The sequence below is a fragment of the Pteronotus mesoamericanus genome, unplaced genomic scaffold (genome assembly GCF_021234165.1).
Source record: "Pteronotus mesoamericanus isolate MK-2021 breed Mesoamerican mustached bat unplaced genomic scaffold, CSHL_Meso_final contig_90, whole genome shotgun sequence".
Classification (NCBI taxonomy): domain Eukaryota; kingdom Metazoa; phylum Chordata; class Mammalia; order Chiroptera; family Mormoopidae; genus Pteronotus; species Pteronotus mesoamericanus.
In genome coordinates, this window is record NW_026555277.1 from 17,862,135 (window position 1) to 17,879,298 (window position 17,164).

Below are 17,164 nucleotides of genomic sequence, written 5' to 3' on the forward strand. Positions count from 1 at the left end.
ACATATAGCAAACCCTAAAGACTCTATTAAAAAAACTGTTAGAATTGATAAATTAATTCACTAAAGTTTCAGGATACAAAATCAATATACAGAAATCTGTTGCATTTCTATACACTATTAATAAACAATCTGAAAGAGAAATTAAGAAAGCACCAATAAAAACAAAATAAAATACCTAGGGATAAATTTAACAAAGGAGGTGAAAAGCCTATACACTGAAAACTCTAAGGTATTGATGAAAGAAATTGAAGAATATACAAATAAATGGAAGTATATATACCATGCTCATGGATTGAAAGAATTAATAATCTTTTTTTAAAAAAATTATTTATTTACTTTTAAAGAGAAGGGAAGGGAAGGAGAGAAACATCAATGTGCCAGAGATATATCAATCATTTGCCTCTCACACATCCCCAACTGGGGATCTGGCCTGCCACTGAGGCATGTGACCTGAGAATAGAATTTGGGACCCTTAAGTTCTCAGGCTGGCACTCAATCCACTGAGTTATACCAGCCAGGGCAGAATTAATATTCTTAACAACCAACACAATCTACACATTCAATTCCTACCAAAATTGCAATGTCATTTTCCCCTTAGAAATAGAGCTAATACATTAAAATTGGTATGGGAACCATGAGAATCCTAATAACAAAAGCAATCTTGAGAAATAAAAACAAAGCTGGAGGCATCACATTCCCTGATTTCAAAGCATATTACAAAGCTGTAGTAATCAAACCAGTATGGTAATGGCATACAAACCGACACATGTCAATGGAACAGAATAGAGAACCCAGCAGTAAACCAATGTTTATGTGGTCAATTAATTTACAACAAAAGAGCAAAGAATATACAATAAAAAAAGGATAGTCTCTTCAATTAATGGTGCTGGAAAATGTATAACCACATACAAAAAAAGTAACTAAACCATTCTCTTTCATGGTATACAAAATAGCTCAAAATGGATTAATGACTTGAATGTAAGACCAGAAACTCCTAGAAGAAAATATAGGCAGTAGGTTCCTTGACATTGGCCTTGGCTGAGATTTTTTAGATTTGACACTAAAAGCAAAGGCAACAAAAGCAAAAATAAACAAGTGGGATCACATCAAACTAAAAAGCTTCTGCAGAGCAAAGAAAACAATCAACGAATGAAAAGGCAACCTACTAATTAGAAGAAAATATTTCCAAATCATATATATAAGGGGTTAATATCCAAATATATGAATAACTTATACAACTGAATAACAAAATAAACAAACCAATTTAAAAATGGGCAGGGGGCTAAAAAGACATTTTTCCAAAGGTGACATACAAATGACCAACAGACACATGAAAAGATGTTTGACATCGCTAATCAGGGAAAGACAAATCAAAACAGTAATGAGATGGCACCTCACACTTATTAGAAAAGCTATTACCAAAAAGACAAGAAATAGCAAAGGGTGGTGAGAATGTGGAGAAAAAGGTACCCTTGTGCACAGTTGGTGGAAATGAAAATTGGTGCTGCCATTAAGGAAAACAGTATGGAGGTTGCTCAAAAAATTAAAAATAGAGCTACTATGTGATTTAGCAGTTCCCCTTCTAGATATTCATCCAATGAAAAAAACACAGACTCAAAAAGAAATATGTGCCCCCATGTTCATTGCAGCATTACTTACTATAGCCAAGATAAGGAAACAATCCAAGTTTCCACCAACAGCTGAAAGGACTAAAAAAAAATCATTGTACATATACACACTGGAATACTATTTAGTTCATTAAAAAAAATTTTAATTAAAAAAATGGAATTTTGTCACTTGTGACAACATGGATAAATCTAGAGAGCATTATGCTAAGTGAAATGAGTCAGAGAATAAATACCATATGATTTCTTTTATATCTGGAATCCAAACAAAACAAAACAAAACAAAAACCCTCATAGATACAGAGAATAGATTAGTGGTTGCCAAAGCAGGGAAGAGACAAAATGGATGAAGGGAGTTAAAAGGTATGAACTTCCAGTTACAAAATAAATAAGCCATGAAGATGTGACATACAGCATGACATCTATAGTTAATAATACTGTGTTGCATATTGGAAAATTGCTAAGAGAGTAGATATTATGTTATCAACACAAGGAAACAAATTCTATTACTATGTATGGTGTTGGATGATAATGAGACTTATTGTGGTGATCATTCTGTAATGTATACAAATATGGAATTGTGTTGTACACCTGAACCTAATGTAATGTTGTGTGTGAATTATACCTCAATATAAAACAAAATAAAAAGTGAGTGGATGAAGAAAAATATATCAGCTAACACTAGTCAAAAGAAAACACATGTAATCATATTTTAGAGAGAGCAGAATTCAAAACAAGAAAATGTATCAGGGGTAAAGAATGGCCTTAGGAGTCAATTCTCCAAGAAGATATAACAACCCTTAATATGCATGCACATAATAACAGACTATCAAACTATGTGAAGCAAAAACTAATAGAAATGCAAGGAGAAATAGATGAATATACTGTCATAAGTAGAGACTTCAACGCCCCTCTATTAGAAATGAACAGATTCAGCAGACAGAAAGTCAATAGAGACATAATTGAATTCAACAACACCGCCGGTCCGCTGGACGTAACTGACACCTCCAGACTACTTCATCCAACCGCAGCAGCACCCACATTCTCCTCAAGCGTGCATGGAGCACTGACCAAGAGAGAGCACACTCGGCTGTAAAACACACAGTAACAAATTCTAGAAAATAGAAATCATTCAATGTCTGCTCTCAGATTACAGGGGAATTAAACTATAAATCAATAACAGAAAGACAGCTGAAAAATTACAAATTGTGTGAAGTTTAACAAATACACTTCTAGCCTTTCTGTGCTACCCAGAGAGGTGTCCACATGGCATTGTTCCTGGTTCTCATCATAACATAAAGGGAAACTTTCACAATGTCTGGAGCTTTTGATGTCCTGCAGACAAAGGAGAGGGATGTCTTCAAATTTCTTGCATCAGGAACACACTTAGGTAGCACCAACCTTGAATTCCAGATGGAACATACATCTCCAGGAGGAAAAGTGATGGCATCTTCACCATAAATCTGAAGATAACCTGAGAGAAGCGTCTTCTGGCAGTTTATGCCCTTGAAATTCTGGGTGACGTCAATGTCATATCCTTCAGGAATAATGGCCAGCAGGCTGTGCTGAAGTTTGCTGCTGCCTTTAGAGCCGCTTCTATTGCTGCTGCTTTACTACCAGAACCTTTGCTAACCAGGTCCAGGCAGCCTTTGGAAGGCAAAACTTCTGGTGGTTACGGATCTCGGGGCTGAACACAAGCCTTTTCACAGAGGCACTGTATTTTAACCCACCTACCAATGCCCTGTGTCTCAAGTTGCGCCTCTGCACTCTGTGGACTTTGCCATCAAGTGCAACAACAAAGGAGCTCACTCAGTGACTCTGATGTGGTGGACGCTGGTCCGGGAAGTTCTGCACATGCGTGGCCCCATCGCCCAAGAGCACCTCCAGGAAGGAGGCCACCCTAGATCTCTCCTTCCACGGAGATCCTGAAGAGATTTAAAAGGAAGAGCAGGCGGCTGCTGAAAAGGCTGTGACCAAGGAGGAGTTTCAAGGTGAAAGGACTGCTCCAGCTCCTGAATTTGCTGCTACTCACCCCACAGTTGCAGACTGGTCTGAAGGCGTGCAGGTGCCCTCCGTGCCTGCTCCGCGCTTCCTGCTGAAGACAGAGCGCTCAGCCCGGCGCTGAAGACCGGTCTGCAGCTCCCACTGCTCGGCCGGCCGCTGAAAGGATGGGAGCAACCACTGAGTGGTCCTAAGCTCGTCTTAAACAGAACATGGAAATACGGTTGATGGAAAATAAACATTAATGCCAAAGAAAGAAAGGAAAAAGTAAGGAAGGAGGGAGAAAGGAAAAGAAAGAAAACCATGCTTCTAAATAACACATGGGTCAAAGAAGAAATCTCAAGAGAAATTTAAAAATCTTTTGAACTAAATGAAAATAAAAACACAACTTACCAAAATGTGAAGGATGCAGTAAGAGCAATGCTTGGAGGAAAATTTATACTACTGAATACACATATGTTAGAAAAGGAGAAAGATCTGAAATCAACAGTCTGAACTTTTCACCTTAGGAAACTAGAGAAAAAAAGTGCAAATTAAATCCAAAGTAAGCAGAAGAAAAGGAATCATAAGAATTAGAACAAATACCAAAGAAACTGTAAACCGGCAATCAAATGAGTTGGAGTCCAAATTCAGATGTAAAATGACTTTGAAACTGCCTGACTTTGTGTGTCTCAGTTAAGGATGATTCTTCTTTTAATTTTTTAAAACTGATTTTAGAGTGAGAGGTAGGGAGAGAGAGAGAAACAATGTTGTTCCACTTTTCGATACATTCATTGGTTGCCTCTTGTATGTGCCCTGACCAGAGATTGAACCCACAACCTTGGTGTATGGGGACAATGTTCTAACCAAATGAACTACTCAGCCAGGGCCTGCTTAATGATGACTGAAGCAAGCTCAGGACTAGTGGCTGTCATCAATTTTGAAGGCTCGATGCTTTACTAACACGGCAGAACCCACCTTCTGAGACTCATCAGTGCATTTCTGGTTTGATTCATACTTGCCTGTGCACATCTGGAAAACCGTGGGACAGTTCTTGCCAAAAAAAATGTAAGCATGAGTCAACGAAGAGCCTCCTGGGAGAAAACTGATCCTAATGGAGAAAGGAGCTTTGTCCTCTTGAACAGAGTACTGGAAGTCCTAGCCAGAGTGATTAGGTAAAAAGAAAAAAAAGGATAAAGAATCCAAATTAGAAAGGAAGACATAAAGTTGACTCTGTCTGCAGATGACATGATCTTATATACAGAAAACCCTAAAGATGCTACCAAAGCACTGTTAGAACTAAGTAAAACTGCAAGATACAAACTTCGTATACAATAGTTAGTTGCATTTCTATACACAAAAAACAAAATATCTGAATAATAAAGAAAAAATTCCATTTACACTAGAATCAAAAAAGAGTAAAATAATAACAAATAAATTTAACCAAGGAGGTAAAAGATCTGTACACTGAAAACAGTGAGATATTGATGGAAAAAAAATGAAGATGAAAATAAGTGGAAAGATATACCATGTTCATATATTACAAGAAGTAATATTGTTAAAATGCCCACAATACCCAAAGCCCTTTATAGAGTCAATGAAATTCTTATCAAAATTCAAATGTTATTTTTCACATAATATAAAAACAACCCTAAAATTTGTATGGAACCATGAAAGAACCAGAATAACCAAAACAATAGTGAGAAAGAAAAACAAAGTTGGTTTCAAACTATACCACAAAGCTGTAGTAATTAAAATTGTATGGTACTGGCATAAAAACAGACACATAGACAAATGGAACAGATTCAAAAGCCCTGAATTAAACCCAGACATATAACATCGACTAATATTTGATAGGAAAACCAAGAATACTGAATGAGGAAAAGACGGTTTTTTTCAATAAATGGTGTTGGGAAAACTGGATAGTCACATGCAAAAGAATAAAATTGCACCCTTAGCTTATGCCATTTGTAAAAATTAAGTCAAAATGGATTAAAGACTTTAATGTAAAACCTGAAACCATATAACTTCTGGAGGAAAACATAGGGAAAAAGCTCTTTGACATTGGACTTGGCGACGATTTTTTGGGTATGATACCAAAAGCATGAGCAACAAGACAAAAATAAACATGTGGGACTACATCGAACTAAAATCTTCTGCATAGCAAAGATGCAATTAACAGAATGAAAAAGCAACCCATGGATAGGAGAAAATGTTTGCGAAGTATGTTAATGGCTTAATATCCAAAATATAGAAGGAACTAATACAACTGAAATACAAGGAAAAAAACCCACATAATGCACCCTGGCTGATGTGGCTCAGTGGACTGAGTGCCAGCCTGCAGAACAAAGGTTGCTGGTTTGATTCCCGGTCAGGGCACATATCTGGGTTGTGGGGCTGGTCCCCAGTTGGGGGCCTGAGAAAGGAAACCGATTGATGTTTCTCTCCCTCTCTTTCTCCCTCCTCTTCCCTCTCTCTAAAAATAAATAAATAATCTTTTTTTAAAAAACCCACATAATCCAAATAAAAAAGTGGACAGAGGTTCCAAATAGGTATTTTTCCAAAGAAGATACAAATGGACAACAGGTACAAGAAAAAATGCTCAACGTCATTAATCATTAGGGAAATGCAAATTGAAACCAAAAGCAGGTATTACCTCACCTCTGTGAGAATAGTTGCTATAAAAAAGATGAGAGATAAAAGTGTTGGTGAGGATATGGAGAAAAGAGAAGTGTACTAGGAGTGCACTGTTGATAAGAATGTGAATTGATACAACCACTATAGAAAATAGTATAGAATTTCCTTAAAAATTTCAAAATAGAGCCACTGTTTGATCCAGCAATCCCACTTCTGGGTATATAAATGAAGGATATAAAATCATTATCTTGAAAAGTCGTCTGTACCTGTATGTTCACTGCAGCATTATTCACAATAGCCAAAACATGGAAACAGCCTCAGTGTCCACAAATGGATACATGGATAAAGAAAATGTGAAATACCGTTGAACCAGAAATCCTGCCACTTGTAACAACATGGGTGGATCTTGAGGGCATTACTCTAAGTGAAATAAGTAAGACAGAGAATGGCAAATACTGTATGACCTGACTTCCATGTAGAACTTAAAAAAAAAAAACAAACCCATAGAAACAGTAAAATGATGGTTGCCTGGACCAAGGGTCTTTACTGCCTGTTCTTACATACAGATGCTGGCGGAGGAGACAGGGAAAAGAAGACTGCAAGGTCAAAGACGCAGCTCCTCTGTGTTACTAAGCTCTGTGTTAAAAAGTAGGTGGCCCATTGTTTCAGCACAAATATTACTGAGGTGTCCGCTCTAAGAAGAAAGGCCTGAGGAATGAAGAGAGGGTAGAGAATTTAAAGTGGTGGCAAGGCAGGAAATAGAGGCTGGGTGTCTTGGTTTAGATTTTTCTCAAAAAGCAGCCCCTGAGGAAGGGCTTAGGTGCCAGCAGTTTGTTTGGGAGGCGTTACGCAGAAGCTGAAGTTTAGGGGAAGATGAGGAAAGTGAGACCCAGGCCAGAGAGAGAAGCCCTGGAAAAATACGTTAATGAGGGGACTGAGGTGTGGGCAAGTTTGTCTCCGTCCTGCTGGGGGCCTGTGAAGAATATGCCACAGAGTTGTCCCACTGCAGATCGGGAAACCGGGGTATTCATCTGTCACTAAGTCTCCCATCAGTTGAGGGTTGGCAGTGGTGCATTAAACCAGTGTCCTGAGCCTGAGGAGGTTCCCTGGTGCCTGAGAAATTCCTTAGGCAGTGAACATTTAAGGCCTTGCCATGACGCGTGTTAGTGTGCTCAGTTTCTATCGGCCCGAGTGCCAAGTGATATAATTTCTAGGCTCTAAACATTCAGTCACATCCGTCACATATATAAACACCTTACATGAGGGCATCTTTGAAAAATGGCAAGAGAAAGAATCATGAGGAAGTTCCGAGTTCAAACTCTGGGTCAGTGGAGAAGGCGGCCCAGGGGGGCGGGGGTACAGAGTGCAGTGGGAGCAGGGGTCAGAGGTGACCATGGGAACAGCCCGCGGGACAGGGAAAGAGCAGGGTGCTGTCAGATGAGGCTTCAGAGTAAGGTCTCCTGGTCCTTTTCAGGTGAAAAGTGGAACAGCTCTTTCCATTTTCACTTGATGTGTAATACAGCTCCTTCCTCGCCCTCTCCCGAGACACCGCCCAGGAAGCAGATCCAAAGGGCAGTCTGAGTGACAGACACCCACCCTGCTGTCCTCAGAGTCCCCTGCCCCCCACCACTTCCCTCTCACTGTCTTTGAACCAAACCAAAGAGGACTTCATGGACTTCAATTCTTTCTTCCCTTAAGATGATTTCTTTTCCATCTGGCCCCTTATGCAAAAAGACCAATCCCCTGTCACCTATCAGCAAGCCTGAATCCTGCATGAAGCCAATTTAGGATGCTGAGGAGGGATCCCTGCTACGTTAGCAAACCTGCCTGAAGGGTAAATGGGCTCGGCCCTCGCCGCTGCTCGCTAATGCGGCCTGGCTGAAATAAACTGCTACATCAGCAGTTCCACCAGCACTCAGAGGCAGGCCCTGCAGCGAGCCAGAAAGAGCTGTTTTTCTATCCACTGGAAAATATTTCTAAGACAAAGCCTGGTCCTCTGAAGCATTAGCTGGGGTTTTATGCTATGGGCAAATTAATCACATTCCTGCTCAGTGGGGCTCCACAGACAAAAAGACAAAAAACAAAACAAAACAAAAAAACAAAAACAAAAAAACCCCGGGAGGGTTGCTAAGTTACCACTCAGCGCCTCAATGATGGCATCAAGATTAAGGCAGGTAACAAATTCTAGAAATTGCCTGAAGACGGGGAAGGAGTTTCCTAATGTTCCATCGTGCTTGGTTCTCAGAGTTTTCTGGCCTGGACTGGATCAAATTTTCCAACTCTTTTGCTTTACTTAATCATGTTCTTTGAATGCTTACCAAGCTCTCTATGGACTTCCTAAAGGTTGGGTGTCTCATTCCGCAATTGCTTCAATTCCAGTGAAAAGATATGCAAAAACCTTCTCTGAAAACACAGAAGAACAAAGGTGCAGGTACTCAACAAACAAACTCAGCTATTCCTAGAATAAGCAACAAAGGTCAACAATTACTTGCAATTCTTTCTGCCACAGGAGACATAGAAAACTACAGGACACAGAGATGTAGAAATTCACTGAATGACATAAGTTTCTCCCTTAGTCACACTGGGAAGGTGTTATCACCAATTCCTCACTGAGTGGAAGCTGCCATCAGAATCCATTCAACATCTTTTATATTTTATTATATTAAAAAGTATCTCTTAGCTGTTATAAAAAATCAACAAATAACAAGGACTGGCAAGGTGAAGTAAAGGGAATGCTGGTGCACTGTTGGTGGGATTATAAATAGGTGCAGCCACTATGGATAACAATGTGGAGATTCCTCAAAAAATTAAAAATAGAGATGCCATATGACCCAGCAGTTCCACTTCTGAGTATTTATTCAAAGAAAACAAAAATATAAATGCAAAAAGATACACACACCTCTGTGTTTATTGCAGCATTATTTACAATACCCAGGATATGGACCTAGATGAATGGATTAAGAAGACGTCTTCTTTATCATGTATTTTTTATATAACGGGCCACATACTAAACCTGACCAGCTCAGGGGAGGCCTGCATGGTAACCTTACAAACTCCAAAGACCTAAAGGAACCACCTAGCATGGTCTGAAATTATAGCTTTCTAACTAAAAGGGAGTCATGGTGGGTAATCACATCCCAGGCCAGTATCTTCCCTGACAAAGGCCAGTCTTTACCTTAACTGAGCCTGCCTATTGTCTTTTTGCATCTATGATAAAATACCTTCAGACTGTCAGAGTAATTTCCTTTTTCCCAGACCCCTCACTGCATCAGAGCAGAGACCACAAAACCCCTCATTGTTATTGTTACCATGTTAATTGTTAACTGTTAACTATCTTGTATGCACAAATGTGAAAGAAGTATGTGTCTATTTGGTTTCCTTTTTATCCACTCCCAGAGATTTCCCCCACTTTGCTTTGTTTATCTACCTCCCTAACCAATGAATTTCAAATAACCCCCTTACACCTCTTCCTTTGATTGTAATATATAAAATAAGGTGCAAAACTACCATTCTCTGGAGCATTTTCTTGGAGCAATTGTCATCAGTTTGGCTCAAATAAATGCATAAAAATCCTTTACAGATATAAATATTTCTTATATTGACAACACACACACACACACACACACACACACACAATGGAATATTACTCAACAATTAAGAATAAAATCTTGTCATTTGCAAGATGACTTGAATGGATGTAGAGGTTATTATGTTAAGTGAAATAAGTCAGACAGAGAAAGATGAATACCACTTGATTTCACATACATGTGAAATCTAAAAACAACAACAACAGAAACAGACCCCTAGATACAAAGAACAAGCTGATGGTTGCCAAGGGGGAGGGGATAATGGGGAGGACTATTAATAAATATATAAAATACTTTCCTAAAAAGTATTTTATTTATTTATTTTTAGACAGAGGGGAAGGGAGGTAGAAAGAGAGTGAAAGAAACATCAGTGTGTGGTTGCCTCTTGCACACCCCCTATCGGGGTCCTGGCCCGCAACCCAGGCATGTGCTCTGACTGGGAATTGAACCAGTGACCCTTCAGTTCGCAGGCCGGCACTCAAACCACTGAGCCACACCAGCCAGGGCTAAATAAAATACTTTTTAAAAAAAGTTTCCCTAAGTTGGATGGGCTAAAGTATACCATAATAACAAACAACTCCAAAATTTCAGTGCCTTAAAACAATAAGTGTTTATTTCTTGCTCTCATTATGCCATGGCTGGAAGCTTTGCTCCAAGTTTGCTCACTACGGGACCTCGGGGAAGGAGCATACACTTTCTGGAATATTGCCTGTCTGTCTGGCAGAGGAAAAGAGAGAGCATGGACTGAATTGGAAAAAAAAGAAAAAGAAAGTAAAAGACAGAGGAATCTCTTTTTCCTCCCAGTAGAATAGCTTCATATTTTAAAAAAGAAATCAAGTCAGCAAGCCAACATTTCTCAAAACTCTCTCGTTACTATTATTGTTATTGCAATTACTATCACTATTTCTACTAATATTTCTCCAGCCCTTTAAAAGTAAAATCTCACTGCCTCCACTTGCAAACTCCTCCCTCTCTAATTAAACACTAAATCATTTGGTCTGGCTTCCCCTAAGGTTGCCAATGACTTCCTTTTGCCATGACCAGTGATTTCCAACCAGTGTGCCACAAGAATTTTTAAAACATGCAATGCCTTGGCTATAGAGTCAGGGGTATTAACTTTTTTCCTTTAGATTGTCAAATTAAAAAATGACTGCAGCTAACACAATAGCCATCCAGTGCAAATGAATCAAAATTGTACCTATTTTTTAGATCAGCAAATATATATATATATATTTTGTTTGTTGTTGTTTTGTTTTGGTGTGCCATAGAATTTTAGTAATTAGTTTATGTGTGCCATAAGGTGAAAAAGGTTGAAAATCACTGGCTTACCCCAAAGAAAACTTTTCCCATTCTGTCCTACTAGTCATCTCTGAAGCATTCCCAACTGATGGCCATGCTCTTCTTTAAATCCTTTTATTTAGCATTAGGACACTGAAGTATTTTACAAACCCAGATATCATATGATTGAATCCATAAATATTTCAGGATGTGTTGCTAGCTAATAATATTTTTTAACATAACCACCTTTCCATTGTCATATCTAGTTCAAATTAATCATTCCTTTACTTGTCTCATCTGCTCCCCAATGCATATAAAAATTTATCTGATTTTCACCAAGGAAATCAGAATTCAAATAAGGTCCACACATTGATTAGGTTATGATGTCTTTGAAATATCTTTTATCTTACACATTTTTTAATTGATTTGAGAGAGAAACACCGTTTTGTTGCCCCACCTATTCATGCATTCACTCATCGATACATGTATTTGACTACCGACCTGACTGGGAATCTAACCTGCAACCTTGGCATATCCGGGGCAGGATGGATGATGTTGTAATCAACTGAGCTACCTAGCCAGGGCCAATTTTATATTACAATACTTCTCTTTAACCCTTTCTTCCTACACCAGGGATTTGTTGGAGAATCATTTATCTTTGATGTTCCACATTTTGGATGTGGCTGATTGCTTTCTCATGTCATTTAACTTTTTCTCCTTCCCCTGCATTTCCTGTAAAATGATAGCTCTAGAGACGTCATTAGGTTTGGTTCAATTTATCTTAAGCAAGAATATTCCATATGTAATGCTCTGCCAATATCTCTACTAACAGTAACTATCAACTGTAATTTAAACCTTCTTTGCAGATATTTTTCCTTAAATGATATCCCACTGGGATGTGCAGGCAAAATATTGTATTTTAAAGTCTTTTGAAGTAATTTTTTCTTCGTATGGGTGTGCTACCAACTTCATATATAGTTAGGTTCATTAGCTTCCATTTGTTTTTAATTTTTAAGGATTGTTCTTGAAGGAAACCCGAATATGCCACCCCAAAATATGCCACTTTCACATGTTGATTACTTTGAATTAGAGGCATTTAAGAAACAGCTGGTCCAAGAAGGACACTCTGACCCTCCTTTGTCCTGAAAGCAAAAGATAAATCTCCCATGTGAAAAGTGCCCTCCCATGCCAGCAGGAGGGAAGCCATTCTTATCACCAGAGACAAGAAGTTTGGAGCCACAAAATCTGTCCAAACAAACCTTGTTAATCTAACCCTTATCTTCCTCGTTACTTCATCATTTACTGCACTTAGCCCAAACCCCTGTGTCTTGCCAATTTTTCACAAATTTCTTGTTACTTGGTCTAACGGTATAACAGCTTCCTGCTCTAGTCACTTCCTTGAAGCTTCACTCTGTTGTGAAGGCTCCCATGTCCATGTAAACACTTAATAAAATTTTACCCTTTTCTCTTGATAATCTGTCAGGTTTACATCGGTTTAAATATGAGGCCCAGCTGTAGACCGGAAGAGAGTAGAGGAGAATTTGTCTTCCTTTATGTTGTCTTCATTTGATTATATTGTGTGCTTTTAATTATTTAAAACAAATGTGTTTACTGAAAAAGAGTCTTCGACCACTTTAGTCAAGCTCCTGAACCTGATCTTAGGTCCATCTGAATACTTCCTTAAAATCTGGTATTAGCCCTGGACGGTGTGGCTCAGTGGCCTGAGTGCCGGCCTGTGAAACTGAAATGTCACCAGTTCGATTCCCAGTCAGGGCATACACCTGGGTTGCGGGCCGGGTCCCCATTTGAGGTGCATGCGAGAGGCAACCTATTGCCGTATCTCTTGCACATCTATGTTTCCCTCCTCTCTTTCTATTTCCTTTTCCCTTTCCCCCCTCTCTAAAAATAAACAAACAAAATCTTTTTAAAAACCTACCGAAAGAAAAGATCTGGTATTAGCAAAAATTCAGCTTAGTGAGAGTCCCCCCATCCTCCACGAAAAGGGCCCAAACCTCTATTTGTCTACTATACCCCTCAATTCATCCTTTGTGTGGTGAGTCATGATGCACAAACCATACACTCTGACACCATACGCTATGACTGGAGAGACAGACTCAGGAGTCGCCAAGCAGCCATCCTGATGTTTCCAACGTCCCTATGTGGATTAAACTTTCAGCATTTTCCCTTCGCATGCTTTCTGAGTCTGAAGCTGTTATTTGGCCCATGCAGTTTTCTTGCATGATTTACTGAGGTGTCATCCTCAGGGAGGCTCTCTTCTTCAAGGAAGGGTGAATAATCTCACCAAGGTCTAAGGCCCTGAAATGGGACCAAGGAGCATAATCCCAAGAAAACTGCTTGATTTTCTGGAGTGGTTGGGGAAAAGACTGCTACTTTAGCAAATTCATCAGCTAGTTATCACTGTGGGGGGGTTCTTTGAAACTGACATAACAGGATTCTTGCTAAAACTAGATTCTACAAAAAGGAGTCCTTGGTTGGGGGGGGATTCAGGGGAACCTGAGTAAAGTTCGATCAAGCAAAGTGCATGTACATGTGTGTGTATGTATTTTTGTCAACATAAATACATACACACACATGGACATAACTACATATGCACTCTCAAAAGGTAGTAGACTATATCACAGCTGGACCTATATATATTTTCTTTTTGCTAAACTATATCTTGCTGAACACTCCATATCACTCTACAGGTATATCCTTTATTTTCACCTGCAGAAGACTCCATTGTATAGAAGTACCGATATCTGTTGGATTTAGGCGTGTCTCTTATAGATAGCATAAAATTGAGGTAGCTTGTTTTTTAATGTCATAAAAAGATTTATAATTTTAGAATGTGGTTACTAAGTGTACAGTATATGTGTATAACATCTATAAATGGCTGCCATAGAAAAATGTTTTCCTCTACTTAAATTAGTCATAGTTTGGATAAGCAGGGAAGAATGCTGGGAAAGCAGTAATCTTATCTTTTATGTGTTTTGCACATCATTTTGGACACTGTGGTTGTACAATAAGATGTCTCAGGATACTGCCAACAATTTTGAGATTAGCCTCTCTCCTAAACCAATGAGAATAAGCTCAAGATGAGATAAACATTTCCTGACAGCTGTCTTTGACATTTTATTGCTCTTTTAGAGCCTAATTAAAAACAGTGTGATGCTAAAAGAGACTAGCCAATAAAAAAATTCTCCTCGGCATGCAAACTCTGACTTCATTCAGGACTTTTGGCAATGACATCCATTGAACAATTTTAGGGTCACCCACTTGTCACATTGACCACCACAGGCTGGGATGAAGTTCCTTGTAGATGTTTCCACCACTTAAAAAATTTGCACAGGGTTAATAAGTTCATTCCTGTTCTGTTGTTGTATCACCTGCAAATAAAAGGAGAGTCAGGAAATGATGAGTCAAGCTCTGAGGACCAGGCACAGCTGCCTTCTTTTGCATGTGTGTCTTACCTGCACATTGAACAATGACGTGAACAGTTCAGAACTAAAATATGGGGTACAATTATATGACTTCTCTCATACTGCAGAAACACAACATCAGAAGGTTATTGATTGTTGCCTGGCACACTCTCTTTGAGTTGAAGGCCACAAATTTTGTGCTTCTAGTTTCATGAGGTTTATTGATTTTCCTGTATGCCTTGCCTTCGCAATCACTTTTGAGCTGAAATGCTCCTGAGTAATGAATTCATCAGACAGTGAGTTTAGGAAAATAATAATAATACAGAACATCAATTGGTAAGCTATAAAAATGATTGTCCCTGGTTTCTACTCCAAGGACAAGACAAGGTTTTCTCTAGCTTTTTTCCCTTTGTGAAGGCCCTGCAATGTTAACCACTATAAACCAAATAATCACTACATGCTCAGGGACTGTATTAGGCCAGTCCATTTATGTGTTTTCTTTCTTTTCATTCCATCCCCATAACAACACTGTGAGGTAGAGTCTCAGTTAGTTTTTTGTTTCAAAAACAAACTTACCCAGTGCACACAATGAAACAGTATTATAATGAAACCTTCAACAATGAAGTTGTCATTATTTTTCAAGGATTTTAACATGGTGTGGTGTATATGACTTACAATTTTGTTTGGCAACATATGATAACAACAAACTCAAAGTAATGGCAACCTGAACATACAAAGGCTTACATCTCTCTAGAACAGTAAGTTGGAGGTGGAAGGTTCTTTGCATTACTTTAGTGACTCAAGAATTTCAAGGCTGAGATCACTAGGATTCTATGTTTTGTAACTTCTCCATATAGTTCCAAAAGAGCTGCTGTAAGTTTCAGTCATCTTGCCAGCCTTCCAAGGCATACCTCCAAGGCATAACCAGCTTTCCTTGAAGCCCCGGCCAATGTTTTCTGCATAAATCTTAGTGACCTTTCTCAGCACCAGTGGAAGCTGGGAAATACAGTGCTTTATCTGGAGACATTGCTGTCCTATATAAAATCGTGGTCCTGATGTGAAAGAAGGAAGGAATGGATTTTGAGGAAGCAATTACTGTCCTTGCCACAAAGTAAATAGGTGATCATAGCCTTTCAGGAACAGGTAGTACAGATGGGAAGCATCTTGGGTAATACATGGCAAGTAATAATAACAAATATTGAGACCTTACTCTGTATGTGCTTTACATATACTGTCTCATTGAAACCTCACAGCAACACTGTGATGCAGGTAAAATCATTACCCCCATTCTTCAAACAAGAAAACCTCAGCTTGGAGAATTTCAGAAACGTGTTTAAGTCATTCAGAAAGTCATTGGAGGAGCAGTTGGAATTAGAATTCAGGTTCTTCTCAAGCCAAGATTTTGCAGTCAGTACGTGGTGGTTTCCCCTCTGAAGTAACTTACTAATCATAAAATTGAGAGTCTGTTCTAGAGAGGAAAGGCCTTTCCTGGAAAAATGTGTGGTCAGAGCCTTTCTCAGGACTGGGCCCTTTATATCAAAGTACAATGCCACTTAATCTATCTGACTCTGCTTTTTCTCCCACTGAGTAATTTCTTCAGTGCCATCTCCATTTTCTGTTCCTTGCGTTTATCATCTTTATGTGCATTGGTACCATAATGATTTGAGGGATTTTTTTTTTTCAGGTAAATTTCCAAGTGTAACATTTATTGCAATGTTTTGATAGCTGAAATGACAGGAAAGAAAATAAAATATTAAGTATGCCTTAAAATGCCATAAATTTGTGTTCATTGGAAAGGGCTGGTGGACTATAACTGAAGTTATAAACTTGCAAGTCTGTTGTTAACTGATCTGGAGGATGCAAGAGAAGCTTTCATTTTTCCATTTCAATATGTTTATCATTCAACAAACATTTCTCCTCACTTTGCTTCCTGGGCCTCATAAAATTGAAATGGAAAATATAAAATGGCTTAATAGCTGAGCAACACCAAATAGCATGCTTGGCATGACTTAACATTTTTAAAATATAGAGTCTCATTATATTAAATATGTCTCATTATTGTAATTATGCTGCTACAAATGTGGTGGATAACACATCATATCATTACTTAATTTTATGGAAAAGCTTTCTAAGTTGTTTGTTGACAGATAATACCACGTTCTGGTTCTATTTGCCTAAATTGCAGCCTGTGCTAGTGTTTTATATTCCACTTTAACATTTCTTAAAATGTGCTTGTCTTTGGGATCTAGCTTGATAATGCTTTGTTTCAGCATAAGATGTACCACAAACTGTTTTGAAAACAGGTGTGACTGCACTGCACTTCTGTGTTCTAGGAGGGCACCTCTTTTTTTTTTAAATCCTCATTTGATGACTTTTCCTTTCATCTCTTTTAGAGAGAGAAGAAGGGAGAGAGGAAGGAAGAAAGAGAAGCATCTCTTGGCCAGGATTGAACCCACAACCTTTTGGTTGCAGGATGATGCTCCAACCTACTGAGCCATATCAGCCAGGGCAAAGTTGCCACTTTTTAAAATGCCTTAAAGGACAACTATGGAATGTGATATTCTGCAGCCATTAAAACATAGTTTTGAATAATAAATAATGACATGGAAAATTGCTCATGGTGTAAGCAAAATGG

The 17,164-nt window shown here is 38.7% G+C and overlaps 1 protein-coding gene and 1 pseudogene across 1 annotated transcript in view; one reads left to right on the top strand and one right to left on the bottom strand.

The window, feature by feature from the left end:
- The window catches only part of EEF1B2 (eukaryotic translation elongation factor 1 beta 2), a 213,870-nt gene that overhangs the window by 137,469 nt on the left and 59,237 nt on the right, over positions 1 to 17,164 (bottom strand). The gene's annotated exons all lie outside the window — the stretch shown is intronic.
- On the top strand, positions 2,940 to 3,820 carry LOC129080398 (40S ribosomal protein SA-like; annotated as a pseudogene).